Here is a 15,346-nt window from a genome sequence, read left to right on the forward strand (position 1 = left end):
ACCCCGTGAGCGGGAATCACACGGCGAAAGCTCGTGATAATTGTTCATGTGTCCTTAATTATACTCCGGTGTTCATAGAGAAATAAACATAACGGACACAGCAACGTGCCACATTGAGTTATCCTTAAAATTAGATTATGTTACTAGCGACGCACAGTTAGCATGTGTAATTTGCGGAACATAATTTCCACGAATTTTAGTCGGCTAAGGAGTATGCCAAAACTGTCCTTCAGCACTGAGAGACAGTGGGACAGTCCATATTGTTGAAAATTGTTCCTCAAGACAAAGTACAAATCTCAATGACTAACATTGCCGTCGGTGCGTTCAGGAATGTTAAATTGTAAAATGCCCTTCCTTTACCATCAAAACCACCATCGGAGTGTATCTTGGGGGCCGATACTCGACTTTTTGGTCACCAAGCAGCAGCAACACAGCCAGCAAACAGGACCGCCAGTAGACAGTCTGCAACAATTTATTGTGCCCAGTTACTGGGTATGAGATTGAACATGTCATCTACGTTTATCAATGAACAGGGCGGAAGTTTATTGGATATCGACTACCATCTGTGTGTCGAACATCGACACATGGGTCGAAAAGTCGCGTCAACCAAAGTCAACCAAAAAATGGCAAAACTACATGAATGGAACTTTGAATTGCTCGCATATCCACCGCTCTCGACATTTGGTTTCCAGCGGCTACTAACTCTTTACAGACCTCACCGGTAAGAAACTTCGCTCGAATGAAGAGGTTAGGGCTGAAACTGGGGCCTGGTTGCCTATGGGGGCAACAGATAAATCATTCTACAAGAGTCGTATAGAAATGTTAGAGCTCTTAAAGGAGATTACATTGAAAAATAAATCCAACTTTGACCAAAAAAACCCGCGTTTTCCTACATTAGGACCGGGACTTTTTAGCCCACGTGTTAAAGTGCTGCCATTGTGCGGGTCAGCAAAGTACGACCAAGGCGTAGGTGCTGCTGCACAGGTAACGCCAAATTCTCCTGCCAAACCAATCGAAAGATAAGGAAACGAGAGTCATCAGGACACTCCGATCAAAAGAGCATGAACCAACGAACGAAATCCTCCAGCATTTAGGAGCTCTCTGCAGCTGCGTTCCTTTCGTATCTGCGGAGCCCAAACCGAGGAGGAGCTCAATGATCCAAAACAGTGCGTCGTTTAGAGGTTTACCACACCAAAAGGTATGCACTTTTCACCGGCGGCCCTCGAAGCACCTCGGAACAAGGTCCGAATTAATAACACAGCATTCCAGATGGCGGCAAAACACACAATGGTCGCCCCAAGTTTGTGTGTGTTGGTTGTGGCAACATCAATCCAGGTTTTTTTGCCCTCTGCATGCAGCATCCGGACACGTCCTTACCACGCACAGACCGTACCGACTACACAACGTGCGTCAATGTTAACTTGTACCCCCTCGGAACATGAACGAAGCACAATCGGCTGACCGGCTTTTCGCTCGTAACGACCACACCGCTACACCCCGCCATGTGACGATGCGTTCTGCGCCCAGATGTGACTCGGGAGCTGCTGCTACAGCATGTTTGCGTACGCCCCATCTGTTTCCACAACCTGCGGCGACCAGGGCGACGTAAGATGAACCGGAAGAAAACGGGCCACACATCACTCACCTTGCAGCAGCATCCGCCGAGCATGAGCCGTGTGTCAAGGCTAGGAACGAAAAAAAGGCCCCAAAAGAGAGAGGGAGAGAGGACCGTCTGGGGCCGACCCCAAAATCTTCATTCTCAATTTAGACGCATCATCATCACACCCCGGCACCACTTTTCGACATTCGCTTCGTTGCCAGTCAGTCAGCCAGTCAGCCCCCGCGCTATGCTGCATGCTGGTGGGCCCTCTGGAGCGTTTATTGGTTTTCACACGTCACACATACACAGTGACGGTGATGAGGATGATGCATTGGAGCATGAGAAGCCGAGAATCCAGTGCCCGAGGAGCCGTCGTTTGCACAGTGGTTTTTTGGTGGTGCAAGGAAAACCTGGGTCACCACTGTAAATATACAGTGTGTGCATGCGCCCTCGTTGGGTCGTTAGTGTACAACAACACACCCATTACGGCCCCTCTAGCCGCCTCCGATTTCCACCACCACGGGGTCCTATCGGCGAAAAGGATACTCTGGTGGTGTATATCTACGCATCCGTAGCCTCCGGAAGCTACCCGAGCTTTCACCCGAGACTTCACGGAAGGATCACTCACGGACACGCCGTGCCGTGGTACGGAATGCTCGAAAGGCTTTTAGGTGCTGGTGCCTACCGAGAGGGTATTTAACTTGAGGCTGTGCACAACAGCGTACAGTACACCGAGGAAAGAAAGCATTCCTAGACACACTCCGTGCATCCTGCCGAGTGAACCCCCTTTACGCGAGTGAGGAACCTTGCAACGAGGATTTGCAACATTTTGCATTATCCTGTAACCACCAGCGATCTCAAGCTCTTTTTGAGCACGGGTGGTTATAGGATTTAAATTTACCGTAACAGGTGGTACAATAAACGGTACTGTGCGTCTATAGTAGAATTGAATACTCTTAAACGGCACACAAAAACTGCCAAATCGAAAATTTGATAAACAAAGTTTTTGAGAAATTATTCGAAGATAGAGTATTAGGACTTTGAATTCATTCATGCAGTTTCACAATAGATGCTGAAAAAGATGTACTTAGATGGATACACAATAGATGTACTTACTAAATGTCATGATTTTTTTTAGCGTATAGGGTGATCAAATAAGCATTCTCTTTTTTGGTGATAGAAAACGACTTAATATTTTTCGATGCTTGAACTTTTATTTGGAAGGTTGATTCTTAAATTTTTTTTATGTAAAACAATTTTGGTTGCGGAGAATTGGGAAATATGAAAAACGTTTTTTCAAAGTAGTAAGCCTTCAACTCAAGGAGTACGATATTTGAAAAGCTCATTTCATTAAAGCTCATTCCCACATCGGTGGCTATTTCAAATAATTGTCGTTACATATGGTGAATTGTCGCATGTTGTTTTTCAGGTTCTGAAAACCCACACGTCGTGCAAGAGAAACCCACACGTCCGCCGTATGAATGAATGAAGGAGCCGCCGGAACCGTCGAAGGCATATGCTAATGAGCAATGTTTGCTGATTGATTCTTTGGCGAAATTGTAGCTGAGAACTTTCGATTAGCTGGATGACATTTGGTTTCAACAGAATGACGCTACGTGCCATACAGCGACAGCCACATTCGATTGTTTGAGCTGCAGCTTCGGACAGCGAATAATCAGCAGAAGTGGTGTTGGGAATTGACCTCCAAAAAGCGGCGATTTGACATTATTGGACCGAATTATCTTGGTGGTGCGGTGAAAGATAAATGTTAGGCGAACAAATCAGCAACTATTGACGACCTTAAGACCGGACCAGATAGGACCTCTGACAGAAAATGTACTCAAAATTGGTCGATCGAATGTACTACTGCTAAGCCAGCCGTGGTGGACATTTGACCGAAATTGTTTTTCATTAAAAAAAATTACGAATCAACCTTTTCAATAAAAATTCAAGCGTCGAAAATTATTAAACCGTTTTTTATCAGCAAATGAAAGAGAGACCGCTTATTTAACCACCCTATAGTAGTAACTAACGACGGACAATACTTTCATTCAAGTAGTCATACGTTTTGTTTGTTGTAGTTACGCCACAAATGTGAAATAAAAACGGCAACAAATAATTTACACACCAAACAGGTAAATTGTTAGTTCCATTGCAGAGCAAAAAGATCCCGACTCGACCTGCAATTGATCAATTTGCTGTGATAAACATTGACATAAATCCCAAACATGGCGTCTAAGCGAGTCATTAATATTCTACACCACACAAAAGAATCACAATATCTCACAGCGGACAAACTGGACAGCTAATAGTTGGCACCATCAGCATCCATTGTCCCCACAAATGGGCCCCCAGAATATGCGTCTAATCTGGGGACTTGGCCAGCTACAGTGTTTAGAAAGCCACAAGAGCTCTCTTGGTCCCCTCACTCGCTCGCGACCGACTCATTGAATATCGCCGTAGCTTCGACAAAAAAAAAACATACAAAAAAGAAGGTTATGTTGAGGCTAAATTACATGATTAATGGATGTCCGGGGGATTATAAATTCCCATAACTCTTACCGAACCTTGGGTAACATCCGCCGCTAGACCGTGGAAAGCGCGTCTCGGAAAACCGGTGAGTCAATGGGTCGCGGGTCGAGCCCAGGTAAAAGTGAAAAACCATTGATGGTCATTTAAACGCGAAATGGAACGAAAAAATGGCCATATCGCCCACCGACCGCACGCAGAACGAGTCGGAGGCCAACAACAGCGAGAGTGGCAGCAAAAACACTGGTGGAAGCATAAAGAGAAAGTAGGATGCTCTTGGTCGGCCATAGCATCGGTCCACGACGGATATCTATTTCGGGTCGTGTTTTTTCCATCGCAACCTATATCTCCATTTTTATCGTCAAACTTTTGACCTCATCGACCACACAAAGGCCGGCGCCGCGCTCGATGGAGCATGAACAACATAGAGTTAGTTCATAAAATATGTTCACAGGTCGATTTAGTGTGTGTCGCAACCTGGCAGGAGCCGCAGCTGGCATCAGCCAAAGGAAGCAGTCGTAGGCCCCATGAGTTCCAGCAGCACCATAAGGGGACTTTTCGGGATCCTTTTGGTAGCCCTTTTTTCCATCCAAGGACAACGGGTTTTCCATAAAAAAAAGCAAAATGAAGCGACCACTCAACCGAGATGAGCTCTGAACTTTCGGAAAACCTCAATTAAACAGTCGGGTAGGGATGATATAACACTCACTTGATTAGCGAGAGGTTAAATACGCCGCAGCTGGTATCGGCGCGGGTTATGCCCTTACATAAGCCGCGTGGCGCGCGTGAGAGTAATTTTAATATGACCGTCGAACGCGCAACGTATGACGATTCGACTGTGACGGCCCAAAAAAAAATCGGCCATCCGGCACACCGACGTCTTAGCCGGGCGGTGGCGTCTGTGGTGGGCCGGGACCGCAACAATTTATCAAATTTTATCGTTCCGTGTGTGGGAAATTTTCGGTTTTTCCTCCACTCGCGAACAACAAACGCGGCGGGCCTCACGCGCGGCCTTTCCAGATGCTTTTTTTTCATCTCACCATTTTCCCCGTACACGAAAACAGGCGAATGGCAAGAATTTAAATTACACACACAATCAACGGCGCCGCAGCAGCTTTCTGAGGAAAATGGCAAAAAAGAGGGTACACCAGAGGCAAGCCGAACGCAACAACCGGAACCGAAGGCGAAGCAGAGTACTCGAATCTGCAGCCGCACAACGGCCACGGGGCGAGGTTCATTCTGAGGTCTCCGGAGACCAACTTCACGGTCGAAAATAAAAACACACGATACGTGCAAAAAAAAAAGGGACAACATCCTGTGAGACGCCTCCGTTCGACTCTCGCGCACAGCTCGGAATCCTGAACCGTGGGGCCGTATCTCCACAGCTCAGCCAGGATATCTGAGGTTTCGGAACCAAAGCTCCGTAAACACGCACGCAGCACGCAGCCTCCGCCGCCCGGAGTCGCGCGAGCAAACCGTGGTGGGGAGTGAGATTTTTTGTCATGCTTCCCGCTGCGTTCGCTCATGCTGCGATTGGTGAAAATTGGGTTGAGCAGAAAAACCGGCGTTTCCAGCCACGCCACACGGAAACACACGGGCGGGTACTAGCCAAGTATCGGATTAAAGTTGGTCAGCCGAGCGGATTTTGGACCATTTCCAGCGATCTGAAGTGGAAAACGGAACCATCCTCTCACAGAAGGACGAACGGCCGGGTGCATCATCACCCGCACGCACCCACACACGTGTGCCACCTACTCCTGGGATGATGTCCTGGGGAGGCCGATGCGTGTAATGCGGTCCACGGGCAGCATCGTCGCCGGCGTCGTGTCTCGCGTGCGACGCGTGAAGTATCCACTCCACAGCCTGCGCTAAAAGCCAACGGGGGACTCCACTGTCCAGCCAGCCAGGGCCGGCGGGACCTGACCAACCATCCAACCACGAATGAACGATTTTGGCATTTAAACGTACCTCGCACCCACACTCAGAGCTTTATGATCCTTTCGGGTGGAAAATGGACGAAACATGCGCCTCCTGGCGGCTTCGCCCGGCTTTCCGGCGGCGGTGTCGTATTCGTCCCGACTCGCCGGGTCACGTCCGCCCCCGGGACCCGCGTGGGCCCGCCGCCGTCTGTGGTAGGCCGCAACGCGTCGCTTCATGTCGCAGGTGTTGCCGGTAAAATTATGAACCCGATCGGGATCGGTCCCGTGACTCTTGCATGGTGGCGGCAGCGATGCCGCTGCCAAACGCTGGCATTCATTTTATTGTTGTGGTTAATTGTTCCACCCCTTTCGTGGGTAGCTTTAAAATGGGGTTTTTTTTCTGCAACGGTCGAATCGTTAAAGTCAGGAACAGTATCTTGCGAATCTCTGTCAACCGAAGCGTTCTGAGGTTCTCTTAGTCAACAAATGTGAGTTTAAATTTCTATACCATTGCGAGCACGGCTAGTGAGTTCCAGACTGACGGATGTAGAGCAAATTCTGACATGCAATACACAGCCATGTTAAATAGTCCTGGTCAGGACGACCCTCAACCTCATCTCAAGCGGCCACCAGAGATAATAGTAATAGTTTGTGAACAAATTTAGGTCAATCGATTGAGCCGTTTCAAGTTCCTATCATCTCGAAGGAGCTTTTGATGATTGGAATCTATCGAAAGCAACCAGTCTTAAACTTGACGCTCAAAAAAGAATTTAGAGACACCGAACAATACACCGATTCGGTCCTTTTCTAGAATAGAGCGAAAGATTCGGCAGATTGGCGGGACCATTCTCTATGCGGAACTTTACGGCTGAGCGTCGTATTTTCGTAAGCCTTTCTATTAACTTTAAACAATTTATTTAACAGCATGGACAGCGTAACAAAACGTTGCCGACAAATTCCGCTTTTAAATGCTACTTTAAATTGGTTGGTCCATTGATTTTGACAAAGTCCATTTCAAGCCCAATCCAGAAACCATGACAAATTAGAATTTTAACTGTGCTTTTCGCGTCTTAAGATTGATTTGGATATTTTAGCGAACTAATTTTGTTAATATCACTTCCAATTGCCACATCTTGATAGAGCAACTTAAGGAGGGCCAGGACTTGAAAATGGGCCCTGTGACTGTCATCTAATGGGCAGTTTGGTCCATCATTCGTGTTGCCGGTTTACTTCTAGCTCCCCACAAGTGAGCAATAAAATCTGATCCCATTTCGACCCCATTTCCGGAACCCTCGACCCTAAGCCAATCGTTCCGCTGAGTTAATGGGTGACGAAATCTTTCAAAGCCATTTCTACGCAACGTCGAATTAGGGATGTCTGAACTCTTCACGGGTCTCCTGCCCGCCGAGCATACTTGCGCATCCTTTCCACTAAACAAGCCATCGTCCTGATGTGTGTGTGTGTGTATGGGAAGCCTGTTTGAATTTCCCGCCGGAATGCCGGAGCAGCCCGAACCCGATGTTTTGTATTGGCAATAAAAATCAAAACAATCTAAACATTTTCCCACAACCATGGCGTCCCACATTCCGCATCCTTTTACCGAGCCTCACCACCGGACCGCCCAGCACCCCCTCTATCAAGGGGCTCTGTTGCTTTCGAAAAAGTTTCCGACGACGACACGAAACATCCCACCGGCTCCCAACCCAAACCCGCTGGCAAACCACAAAATTGTCCACACTACAGGTTACCGTGAAAGGGGACACCTCACCTCTTTTGGATAAGCAAGATAGTCGGCTCGGTCGGAGCCATACGGGTCTGCTGTCCGTTGAATGCTCTATATGGTATTTACCCTTCTGTTTCGCTCCCCGCCACGAGGCTGCCGGGAGCATCCGAGTAATTGCATTGCGTCCGATATAGACTGCAGCATTGAAGTTAAACTTTTAAGCCAGGCTTTACCGACCCACCCCCGACATGCTGACGTTGCTATTGATTCGGGGCTCGTGTCAGACGCCTACATTACGGCGCCCACTGTGTGTGTGATAGAGGAAACTTTGTCCGTACCGGATTCCGTCGAAGGTATACCAGGGGCTAGGTCTAAACAGGACAGGAAGTTTGACAACACACTGACTTTAGGGACGTATTTAGAGAATCATTTTAAAACCCAGATCCAGACGGTTTCGTACGGAGAAGCTAACCAACTAACGTAGCGCAATGAGGAATAAATTTGGGATGATTTCGGAAACTAATGCAAAACAGCGAGCTGCAGCAGTTTGTGTAATGCAATAATAAAACACTTGAAATTTGAACCCACCGTAAGTGGGGGTCCACGTGCCCCAGTAAAACGGGGGCGCATCCAGGATAAACCTGGCCACACTTCCTCCAAACCATTATAAATCATCCAAGTGCAGAGTAAAATTATGGTTACGTGAGATAGTAATTCTGCCACACGAAACCGGGGCCACAGCAAATAGTTGCCCCTGAAGTAGTGAAACGAGATTTAATGATTTAATTTGAAGTAGATACCGCATCCAACAACCACGGTTCCCCACATATGCTTCTTCGGCGTGGACGCCGGTTCGGTGGCTGTTGGCTTCCAGCATCAGCCAACTGACCAGAAGCGCATCGCAACAGTTCGCGTAGCAGCAAACCGGGCAGATAGATATAGTTGGGCACCGTTGGTCGATGAAAGTCAACATCGCAGCAACTTGCACTCTCTGGTGGTCCACAGCATGTTGGACCTCCGTTCCGCTCCGCTCGTTTCTATGTTGATTTTTCTCATTCTCGCGAAAAACTACGACGGCCGCCGAGTTGGGGTTGCTGTCGGAACGCGCGTTGGGCGAAAAGTTCAAATTTCAATTGCCGCCAACTCTCGCCCGGGGAGGGCTCCGGTGGCATAATGACGCGCAGCTGCACTGCAAGGATCGTGGGCGCAGCTCAGAGTGCCGACGAAGGGCCCCCTGGCGTACGATTACTGTGTGGAAGGATTCCAGTGTCCGGGCACCGGATATTGGTCGGAGGGTACCAGACCACAGCTCCACGGGAAGCAGCACGAGAGCCCCGCGTTGCTGTTTACACAATATTCATCGCCCTCCAGAGGGTGGTAATGACAACAGCCCACACCAACGCGGCCCTCTACGACCCAACTTCACCCAACTCGTCACTCCTGGACACGAGAGAGACCAGGATCCCCTGGAACCGGGATGCTCACTATCGCGAGCCTCATGGAGTGGCCGGACCGGGGAGCCGGAGAATGTAAGCCTGTAGAGCCTGCACAGGCTGCACAAGGACGCTCCCGCCATCCGCTTCAGATGCGAAAATAGTTGGAGTTGGAGTAGTTTCTCGAATTTCCTGTTTCCGGTTGCCCGGACAATACACAGCAGCGCGTCAGTCGCGATCGGAAGTTTTGGGCCGGGGAGTTCCAGAGCCCCCACACGGGGGGAAGTCCTGGTCCGCCGTGGGCGAGTCCCCGGGCCACCGGGGCCGATGTTTACGGGCGCAATAGTTGGTCAACCGCAAGTAAACCTCACGCCGTTTGTGTACGCCCGAACCCGGGGGCCAAAAGTTTGTAGCGGTGGTAGACAAGTGAACGGCACGTCAACCACGCACGCCGGAGAGGCGACGAAGGCCGAACTTTGGAACACAATTTGAACACTTTATCTCTGCTTAAAGGCAAGCGCCCTGTCCCGTCCCAGGCCGGGGGGTCTCTAAGGGGATGAAGTCAACTTTGACCGAAAGCCAGGGCTGATGGACCCGGCTCCGCTAATCTCCAGACAGGTCCTTAATGGAGCTCCAGAACAGCGGAGAAACGGAAAGTGATTTTCAACTAAGTCACCCGCCACAATGAGCAACGGAACTGGGAGGGGGGTTTCAGGCAATGTACGGAGCGTATTGATGGGACGCCGTGTGCCGTTTGCGGTTTCGTGCGCTGGGGCCTAGTTGCAGCCAGGAAGTCAGCGACAAGAATGATACGATAAATTAAACAGCAGAGAACACCGAGTGCACCGCATCCGAGCGTACATTTCGAGCGTACATTTCGAGCGTTAAATACCACACAAACCCACCTAATGATATTGAGAATTTCCCGGTCCCGAAAACCGGACCGAGGACGACCGAGGAAGAAAACCCAATTAATCAATTAGAGGTACGGCGATGCTGCATTGTGCGGAAAATACAGTTTGCAACCCGACTTCCGTCGCTCTCGACGTGGGTTTTGTGGGTAACTTAATTTCTGGCACGACATCCCGAGTACGTGTGCTCTCGAGAAAGGATAATCATGTCCGCCGCCCCCCCGGTGCTGTTCCGTCAAACGGAAGGCGGTGCGAGCGAAGGGCAGTGCTGTCAATTAGGCACCCCCAGGCACCTCCTAGCTACCGGGAAAAGGCTCTATCCGAGAATGCTGCGAAGAAGTTCAAAAGCTGGCCCGGGAAACGACCAACCAACCAAACGCACCAAGCGGTGTGGTGCAAGGATGTGCGCGTCTTCTCAAGGAGCACCTACCTAGTGTCGTTTCGTCATTATCAACATTGTGTCTCGCCTGCGTTCTCGCCTTCCCCGGAAAGCGGCACGTCTGTGCGAAGGACACTGAGAAGCTCTTCCCACTGTCATTGCAAACGCAGGATCCGGTTCCGCTTTCATAATTTTAAGGACCCGAGAGAGCGGGAAAGAAAAACTTCCCACGATCGCCCGCCCCGTGTTTGGGGTCCCCCTCTTTGGGAACGTGACCTCCCCTCGAGTCACGCCCGCGTTTCGTCCTTAATGGGTGAAAATTGCCCAAGAAAAAGGCTCCACAGCATCATTCTCTTATCCCGTGTTCCGGGTGGCTTTTAAAAATGGCCATGCTTAACACAAACGTGTGCCCCACTTGTTTACCACCCACCGTTTGGACACCATTATCCCCCGCGCGTCCCCCGACCTGTTATCCGCCCCGGCCCCACCCTGAAACGTTTATCATTTTATTTTCCATTTATCGCAAAGGTCCTAGAGAGAGACGCAGCACACGCAGCAAAAGATTAACCCCGTCCCGGTAATCCTTGTTTAGCGAACTGTGGAGGTGAAGGATTGCTCCATTGACTTAACCCTTTTTGGGGCGGGCCGGAACCGGAACCCACCTGGGGCCGTCGTCGTCGAGGGGCACGCTCCCGTTCGGGGAAGGTTTACAGCATCGCTCATTAACATCTGCTTAGTATTCGCATCTCCCCCCCTCCAACCCAACCCAAACCATACCCTCCTCTTCGGGTGGCACTTTTCGTTACGCGTTTCTTTGAAGACACGGAACGACACGGAACGTCTTAACAACCCGCCTTTTTGTAGCTACAGTCGGTCCCCCACCAGCGTCGTGTCCTTCGATGGTCAATTTCGTCTAACAGAGTGACTAATGTGCTCCCCCTGCTCCCACTGCTTGACAGGTGTTTCCTCCGACGTCCGCCCGCACCGCATTTGGTGACATTTGAGAAAAGTGCGAAACACATTGCTGGGTAAACACTTTCAAACGTCCGACGCGCGGTTGATTACTCATCGGTGTGGTGCGGCGCAACACAGGAGACAGGATTCATCAGCACCAGAAAGTCCACCAAGATCGGTTGGTCAGCGCACACCTTCAGCAGGAAGAGCGGGGTGTGGTGTGTTGGCCGAAAAGAGGGACGTGGACGTGTCCTTGTCAGCAAATTCGCCAGTCAACTGTCACCCGGCAGCCAGCAGAGGCAGCGTGTTGGTTGTGACCGCCCGTAACACTAGACAAGGGCAAGGTACGCACAGTTTGGAAGTCATTGCCGAGGAGTTTCATTCATTCACCCAAAACCCACAGCAGCCGGTACATACGTCGGGAAATGTATTAACGTTCGATTCTTCTCGTTGTTCGTAATGTGTGGCCGATTGTGTAGACTTGTAAGCCGCCAGTTCGGGATCTCGGAGTCTTTCTTGACGCCAGGCTTAGCTTCATTACGCACAACGAATATGCTATTGCTAAAGCTAGTGGACCACTTGGAAGTAGACTTAAGATTGCGTTTATCCGCGACATATTCTTGTTCACTTTTTTAGTTGGTTATAAAAAAACGGTTGAATATTTTTCCATGATTTTGCTTCTCTAAATTTATGTATAAAACACAATTTTGGTTGCAGAAAATTGGGAAATAAGAAAAACTTATTTCCAAAGTGGTCTCTCATCTCAGCATCGCATAAACGTGTATTATAGTTATGGTGTTTATACTTAGGGTGTAGAACTAGGACTACATTGTGTATCAACATGAGTGCAATTAAGCCTTTCGGACTGCTAATAAGTAAACATAATTGAGCATAAGCATAAGAGTATTCGGAGACAATGTTAAGTGTTAGGTGGTCAGACTCGTTGTCATTTCACTGCGTTTCAAACCGGACATTGTTCTGGATTTAATGTTTTTATAAAGTACAAGCTAATGTATAAATTCCAAAGTAAAAGAACATAGTTAAGGCATTTCAGCGGCAATACCAGATAACGTAATAAGATTCCCAATCCCGAAAAGGAAGAAAGAAATATATCTTCCAACTTCGAGTTCTTGCATGCTCGATGCTGCCAGCACTGAAGAAACGCAGAGATCCACCAATCGATCCCTGACGTCAAAACATCGTAAAACGTCCGACGATGACGCCTATGGCGCAAAGATGCACGCGCAAGACGAACGACTGTGGCAACGATAATAAACACTGTTCTCGGGGCCTGTTTTTATATTTCAAGTACACAGCAGTACAGTTCACTTCTTTTTGTATCATTTCGCACGCTGCTGCTGCTAAGAACGCATCGAAGGGCGTCCGAATTTGAACCGAAGATCTGCGAACAAGTTAAGCAAGAAATAGATTTACCAAACGGCCGAACGGTAAACTCACCAAACATAAATCAACAAACGGAAGAATCTTTCTGAGTGCAAAAATAAAGCAAAAGAAAACAAACAGGGAAGACAACATAGGGCAGCGAAGAAAGCAGACAAAACAGGTACGTAACGAGAGCGTTTCACTGCTGAAGAGTGCGTAAGTGGTACAAGAAAAGGGGAAAAGAGGAGAGATAAAAACGGTAAATTTTCTTCCACCTGCAACACACACGCGCTGGTTACTTCTGAGGTTGGAACTTTCGTTAAAACACGATGCCTCCGGTTCGTTCAGTTTCGATCGCAAAAGGATGACTCAACGGGCAACGCTCGGAGCGCAAAGAGGACAACGAAGCGAAATGGGAGGGAAAGAGAGGGAGAGAAAGAGAAAGAGAACCCATGGCCAATTGTGCCAGGTATGGGGCGGGAGAGTGGCAAACATGTATTTTTATGTACAAAAATTCGATGCCAACCGCCGGTCGTTCGGTCGGTCGGCTGGGATGGGCTGGAGAATGCGGATAAGAAAACCGACGCCAAAAGGAAGACGCCGCTAAGACCCAGCGCACACAATCTCAAGAACCCTGTCGAAGATTGCTTTTTACTTACTCGCCAGCCGAACTTTCCATCTTAATGTCATTTATTTTCCGAAGATTAAAATTCCAGTGCCCCACTTTGGCGGCCGCTGGCTCTTACCTTCGCTGCTTCCGGCGGTTACTGACCGCGGTTCCGTGGCCACCGGAGCTGGTGGTGCCAGCAACGTAACACCACCCTTCGGCGGCCCTTCCACGGTGGCGGCGGCGGCCATGTTCTCGATCGGTTGAAGTGGATTCTTCGGGGTCTGGGCCAAGGGATTCGGGATCAGCTTCTTATCGGCGGCAGGTGGCTCGTCTGCGGCCCCCCTCCCCAGGAGTACCTTCTCACGCATTGATAACGACTCTTTCATTCACAAAACTTGGCAAACACCACACAACAGTGCTCCGAATGGCTTCCTGACTCTATGAGCCTCGGACGGACAGACGCAGGACTCGCAGGACCCGTCACACACACACACAGAACCACTGACACACACCAACCGGGCTCGCTCTTGAACTTGGAACACGCGTCGCACAATCGGCGACACCACCGTCTCGTTTTGCTCAACAAAACAAGTCGAAACACTTTGGCTTCCTTGGCAAAGGTTGCTTCGGTTATCAGGCTGGTTGGCTTGATTGGTGCACGCGGACGATTTAACGAGGCGACATCGCAACGCGCGGCTCACTGCGTGATCAGAGGTTTTTTTTGTTCCGAAAAGTTCTTCAAATTTATGCTAACACACGAGGCGCGCGCGGCGGCCGCGTAATCGAGCACACAGAGACACTCACTCACACACAAACACAGTCACGGCCTGTGAGCAGGTTCCGGCCACATTAGCAGCACAAATAGTTTTTACGTTTATCAATTAGCGGCGTCGGTCATCGGTGACAAACTGGGTTTTGCGGTGGGCTTCGAGCCACTTTTCACTCCGGAGGCCACGCTCGGCTTCGGACCGTGAACACAGCAGCCTTTCTGTTTACGAATGCGTTCGATCGATCGGCGTTCGATCCGGGCACGCATTTGCGACAGATTTTGCACCTCTTCACCCTTATTCGCAACACACTTTGCTACGGGCCGCGGTGCCCATGGCGACGCGATGGCCGAACGCAAGGAAAAGCGCTACCCGTCGAATTAACGCGGCCTGGACGGAGAAACCGTTCGCTTGATGCGCGACGCACTTAAACTGCCGACTGCCGCCGCCGAGACCGTGAACTGACGGTTGAGAGCGGCTCGGTTCGGCCGCGGCGGTTGCTTTTTCAAAAAGTGACAGTTGCGACGTCGTTGGGCGGCGTACTCTAGTACTCCGCCTCGCTTGTTGCGGCTGCGTCAAAGCAGTGTTGCCAGCTCGGTAACGGTTGTTTTGGTTGAGGTTCGAATCGTTGCGTTCCGGATTTTAAATCCATCGAGTTTATTTATTCAATCTATTTTGTTATTTATCGTAGCACACTTCTTTTCTGTTTTTTCAATTGGGAACTCTGTGTTCGGTAGGCACGATTCACGCTCGTTCCTATGAATGATGCACGCATTTTGCATATTAATCTGCGAGGCCACACGAAACGTAAAAGCGTAAAAATAAATGGGTAATTTACGCCTCGGCCGAAACATATACGTTTTGACAAAAGCGCAGCAGTTTGGCATTAATCGGTAATGTCAAAAAAATTACTTTACGCATCGTCTGTCCCGGCAGAATGAGTTTTTTTTAAATTTAATGTTAAGTTAAACGAGTCGTAATAACATCGAAAGCGTTTCCTGCTACGAATTTATCCACCAAAATGCTCATTTTTTTGTAAAACCACTTGCATTTCAAGAGTATTTATTTAGTGATTTATTTATTTAGAGAAAAAAACAGTCAACGGGCAAGGCAACTAAAACTAAACAAACTGGCGGAA

At 49.2% G+C, this 15,346-nt stretch overlaps 1 protein-coding gene across 1 annotated transcript in view; it reads right to left on the reverse strand.

The window, feature by feature from the left end:
- Nucleotides 1–13,688, reverse strand: part of LOC131206669 (protein ECT2) — a 60,293-nt gene extending 46,605 nt beyond the window's left edge. The window contains exon 1 of the mRNA XM_058199330.1: nucleotides 13,578–13,688. The gene's annotated coding sequence lies outside the window, so the exon portion shown is untranslated. The remainder of the gene's footprint in view (nucleotides 1–13,577) is intronic.
- Nucleotides 13,689–15,346: the final 1,658 nt, after the last annotated feature.

Source organism: Anopheles bellator, chromosome 1, assembly GCF_943735745.2.
Source record: "Anopheles bellator chromosome 1, idAnoBellAS_SP24_06.2, whole genome shotgun sequence".
Lineage (NCBI taxonomy): Eukaryota > Metazoa > Arthropoda > Insecta > Diptera > Culicidae > Anopheles > Anopheles bellator.